This window comes from Apium graveolens, chromosome 5, assembly GCF_009905375.1.
Source record: "Apium graveolens cultivar Ventura chromosome 5, ASM990537v1, whole genome shotgun sequence".
In the NCBI taxonomy this organism is placed as follows: Eukaryota; Viridiplantae; Streptophyta; class Magnoliopsida; order Apiales; family Apiaceae; genus Apium; species Apium graveolens.
In genome coordinates this window covers 41,720,533-41,726,532 of record NC_133651.1, presented here as the reverse complement: position 1 = coordinate 41,726,532, position 6,000 = coordinate 41,720,533, and positions in this window count along the sequence as shown.

The window sequence follows — 6,000 nt, the reverse complement described above, 5'->3', positions numbered from 1 at the left end:
ATAAATAATTATTTAATAATTTAAAATAATTAATCCCAAATTATTAGGATTAATCACAATTTATTACAAATATCTACAACTTCTCGTTATTTATTCGATTAGATCGATTATTTATAAATAAATAATCGATATCATTAACTGGTACGATAATTACTGAATAATTGAGTCATTATTCGAACCATATTTCAACGCAACGATCCACTACTCGTATTTCTACGAGTTATTCGCGTTTCTCGCATAATTATCGAAACATTACTGTTATTATTACACGTATACGCTTTAATTAATTATCTGTATTTAATAATTCATTACGAATAATTATTACGATATTATACGAATAATTATCTATCGTCTGAATATTAATAATCGAACTTATCGTTCAATTACTCGTATAACTACGAGTTATTCGATTTATTCCCTTATTTATCGAATCGTTCCCTGTAATATTCGATAAATTTAATCCTTAATCCTTAATTATTAACTATTAATAAATAAATAGATAAATAATTAAATAAATAATTAAATACTTACTTAAATCACTAAATTCGAATTTATAAATTACGAAAATAATTTAGGAATTATTAATAATATTTTACAGAATTTAAAACTAATTTTTAATTGATTTTCAGAATTAATAAATCTAATTTCTGTTTTTATAAAATATAATTAAATAATAAAAATTCAGAAATAGAAATCAGAAAAGGGGTTAGGGTTTTATTGGATTGAAACCGGGTTGTTTTCCGGGTTAACAACCGGGTTAGGGATGGCTAACCGGGTCGGGAAGAACACGACCGGTTTCTGGAAAATCTCCAGTTTCCGGCGGTTCCTCGCCGGACTCCGGCGAGCTTAAATCACGAGCTTAACGTGATGTTTCTGCTCCGTTTTTAACGCGAATCTCTTCCAGAACCTTCCTGTAGTTCAGCCCTAGCCTCGATGATCCTCAACACCGCCTACACCATCTTCTCCGGCGAAAAACGTTCAAAATCCGGCGACCTTCAACCCAAGTTCGGCGAGCTTGATTTCCAGGCAATACCAGCACCGTTCGAATCGTTGTTTGATGGGTTTTTGTTCAGAATTTCACGAGGAATACAACTAAACTAATATTATAATCTAATAACCCCTACAACTAGTTCTCCGATCAAATCAAACACAAGTCCGGCCAAAACTCAAAATCACGATTCCGTACATAAAAAATTACGATTAATATATCAAAATAAAGCTATTAACTTCTACAATCAAACCCCATAACCAAAACAATCTCAGATTACTCAAAATCACAGAAAATCGAATCAAAAATTCGGCTAAACCCGTGAACTCGAACAATACCCCCTGGGGTTATACCAATCAATTGAATACGCAAATCACACATAAACCCTAAAAAATCGAATTGAAAATTGAAGCAATAAAACTCAAAATTGATAACAGAATTAGAAAGTAGAGATCAAGAGCTTTGCAACGACTACTTACATGTTTGATTTGGAGGTCGGAATCACGATGAAATCGTTGGTTGAATCTCAAGAACACCAAACCCTAATTTCTGGAATTTGGGGATTTTGCTGAATTTTCTGATTTTAATTAATTAAATTAATAATAATTAGGGTATTTATAGCTGAAAAATTAATACTCCTAAATAAAATTAAGGGGCTAATTATACATTTAATAAAAATATTTGGCCCTAATTTTCATAATTTTTTTGAGTATTAAAATTTAATTTATAAATATTTTATATATACAATATATATGCCAAAAATTCCCAAAAATTGTGAATAATTCAAAAATACAAAGAAATGGTATAAATAAAAGTCCTATAATTTTATAAAAATAAAAATATGATTTTTGTGGGGTTTTAACACCCAATGGGGTCCGGAAAAGTCATTTTTCATAAAACGAGAAAATTTATAAAATATCTAGATGTTCAGAATATTGCGATTGTAAAAGCCGTTTGATGAAAAATAAGGCCCATTATTTTATTTAAAATACTGGCTTTAAAATCATTGTTTGGGTTGCAAAACATTTGAAATGAAACCTTTGAATACTATATAAAACATCTGAAAAATACCTTAAAAATACATAAATGATACGGAATACACGTAACACATAACAATTCGGGTTTAACAAGTAATCACACATAACTGACATATTAATACATATTTTATTACAAATATGATATAATACAACGTAAATTTCCCGGTCGTTACACTGGCCCAAGTGTTTCTTATGGAGATGGCAACATTGGAAAAACACTGGGATATGGCAATATCAATCTTGGGAATGTCATCATTAAAGATGTAGCTCTGGTCTCAGGACTTAAACACAATCTGCTAAGTGTTAGTCAAATCTGTGACAGAGGTTATCATGTGGATTTCTTTGAAGAACACTGTGAAGTTGTAAGCAAATCTACAGGCAAAGTTGTTCTGAAAGGATACAAGCATGGTAACATTTATGAAGCAAAGCTTTCAACAACTACTGATGGTTCTGTAATCTGTCTGTTAAGTAGAGCATCAATTGAAGAAAGCTGGAATTGGCACAAAAAACTCTCTCATTTAAATTTCAACAATATAAATGAATTAGTTAAGAAAGATCTTGTGAGAGGACTTCCAAAATCAGTGTTTGCTCCTGATGGCCTTTGTGATTCATGTTAGAAGGCAAAACAAAGAAAATCTTCATTCAAGAGCAAGACTGAATCATCAATTCTTGAGCTTTATCACCTACTACATGTAGATCTATTTGTTCCAGTGAATGTCATGTCTATTGCAAAGAAGAAATTTGCTATGGTCATAGTGGATGAGTTCACCAGATACACATGGGTGTATTTCTTGCACACAAAAAGTGAAACTACATTTATCTTGATTGATCATGTCAAGCAACTGGATAAATTGGTCAAAGATTCTGTGAAGATCATAAGAAGTGATAATGGTACTGAGTTCAAGAATTTGATCATGGAAGAGTTCTGCAAAGACCATGGAATCAAGCAGAAATTTTCTGCTCCTGGAACTCCACAGCAAAATGGAGTTGTTGAAAGAAAGAATAGAACTCTTATTGAAGCTGCAGAACTATGCTTGATGAAGCAAAGCTACCAACCTATTTTTGGGCTGAAGCTGTGCAGACTGCTTGTTTTACTCAGAATGCAACACTCATTAACAAGCATGGAAAGACACCATATGAGATGGTGAAGAAAAAGAAGCCAAATCTGAAGTATTTTCATGTATTTGGATGCAAGTGTTTTGTTCTTAAGACTCACCCTGAACAACTATCCAAATTTGATTTAAAAGCTGATGAAGGAATTTTTGTTGGATATCCACTTTCCACAAAAGCCTTCAGAGTCTACAATTTAAGAACAAGGGTTGTCATGGAATCTATCAATGTCTCCTTTGATGATAAGAAGATTACTGGACTTGAAGATTTCAATGATCAAGATCAGCTGAGATTTGAAAATGAAGACTTAAATTCTGATACTGAAAATCCTTACAGTCTAAATCTCAATACTGCAAACTCTGATGGATTAAACTCTGATGTTATTGAAACTGTGCTGACTAAGTCAAAATAAGATGCACCTGTGCAGGGGGAGCATACTGAAGATACAACCACATCTCTAGAAGCATCAGAACATACAACTGGCTCTTCAAGTTCTGATTCATCAAGTTCTGATAAGCCAAGTTCTGATAATTCTGAAAACTCAATTTCTGAAAGATCCAACTCAGGGAGCATAGTTTCAGGGGGAGCATCAGAAAATGTTGATGAAGATAGCATGGATCATGGGGGAGCATCCAGTTCTAGAGAAAACCTTCCATCTGCAAGAAAGTGGACTAAATCACATACACCTGACTTAATTATTGGAAATCCTGATGCAGGTGTAAGAACTAGAACAACTACTTCAAGTGAATGTCTCTATAATTCTTTTCTTTCTCAGACTGAACCAAAGAAAGTGGAAGAAGCTCTTCAAGATGCTGATTGGGTACAAGCAATGTAGGAAGAGTTAAATGAATTTGAAAGAAATAAAGTCTGGATCCTAGTGCCAAGACCAAAGAACAGATCTGTTGTTGGTACAAAGTGGGTGTTCAGAAACAAAACTGATAGTGATGGCATAATTACAAGGAATACAGAAATGCTTGTTGCAAAAGGATATTCTCAACATGAGGGAATTGATTATGATGAAACATTTGCACCAGTTGCTAGATTGGAAGCCATAAGGATATTTTTGGCTTATGCTGCTCACAAAAAGTTTACTGTCTTTCAAATGGATGTGAAAAGTGCTTTTCTCAATGGAGAATTGGAAGAGGAAGTATATGTTGAACAACCTCCAGGCTTTGTAGATTCCAAATTTCCAAATCATGTCTACAGGCTTGATAAAGCACTTTATGGCCTTAAACAAGCTCCAAGAGCATAGTATGAGACTTTAGCTCAGTTTCTTCTGGAAAGTGGATTTAACAGAGGAACTATTGACAAAACTCTGTTCTACCTCAACCATGGAAAGGACTTACTTTTGGTGCAGATATATGTTGATGATATCATTTTTGGTTCTACAAATGACAGACTTTGCAAGAAGTTTGCCAAACTGATGCAGTCAAGATATCAAATGAGTATGATGGGGGAACTTAGCTATTTTCTGGGCCTTCAAGTCAAGCAGAATGAAGAAGGCACTTTTATTTGTCAAAACAAGTACACCAGAAATTTGATGAAGAAATTTGGAATGCAAGATTGTTCAAGTGCATCCACTCCCAAGGCCACTGCAACAAAATTGGATAAGGATACTGGTAAATCAGTAGATATTTCTGATTACAGAGGTATGATTGGCTCTCTACTCTATCTAACTGCTAGTAGACCTGATATCATGTATGCTACCTGTCTTTGTGCAAGATTTCAAGCAGATCCAAGAGAACCTCACTTAACAGATGTGAAAAGAATTTTCAAGTATCTTAAGGGAACAGCTGATCTGGGATTATGGTATCCTAGAGAATCAGACTTTAAACTAATAGGTTACTCAGATGCAGATTTTGCAGGTTGCAAAATTGACAGGAAAAGCACAAGTGGAAGCTGCCAATTTCTTGGAGGCAGATTGGTTTCTTGGTTTAGCAAGAAACAAAAGTCAATTTCCACATCAACTGCAGAAGCAGAGTACATTGCTGCAGGAAGCTGTTGTGCACAGATTCTTTGGATGAAGAATCAGTTACTGGATTATGGGTTAACATATTTTAAAATCCCTATTTACTGTGATAATCAAAGTGTTATTGCTATGACAGGTAATCCAGTTCAACACTCAATGACAAAGCACATCAGCATTAGGTACCACTTCATAAGGGAACATGTGGATGAAGGTACAGTGGAATTGCACTTTGTTCCCACAGATCAACAACTAGCAGATATCTTCACAAAACCACTGTGTGAAGCTACTTTTAAAAGATTGGTAAATGAACTTGGCATGGTTTCAGGTTCTTTCTCTAAATCTGCTTAGTTTTTGTTCTGATGCATCAGATTTTATGATCAGTATTTACAGATATTACTATCCTTGTGTATTCTGTGCTTAATTGAAAATTGCTTAAGTACTGATTATTGTCTGATGTGAATTTCTAAACTTTGATAGTGATAAGAATGTTTCTGTGATTATTCAATCCAATGAGGATAACTATGCTAGATGTTGACCTAGTAGTCTTTAATATACTAACAAATCCCATGTTTGAAGTAATTGTTTATGTGGAAATCTGTTGACACAAGCAAATTCTGATATTGAGCTTAGTTAAGTTTACTTTGTTTATCTTATTACTAAGTCAAAAACTAGAATAATGCTTCTTATCTGTTAAGTTCTGATGTTAGTAAATCTGGTGAATGTACTAAGTGCTGATAAGCCTCACTTATCAAAAGAAAAGGAAAAGAAAAAGAAATACAAATCAGGTACTCCTTTGAGATCTAGAGTAAAAACTGTAGAAGGGAAGACCCAAGTGCATTGCTGGTATTAAGTAATATGCATCAGAAAAGCAAAAATAAATATTTTTCTTGGTGACT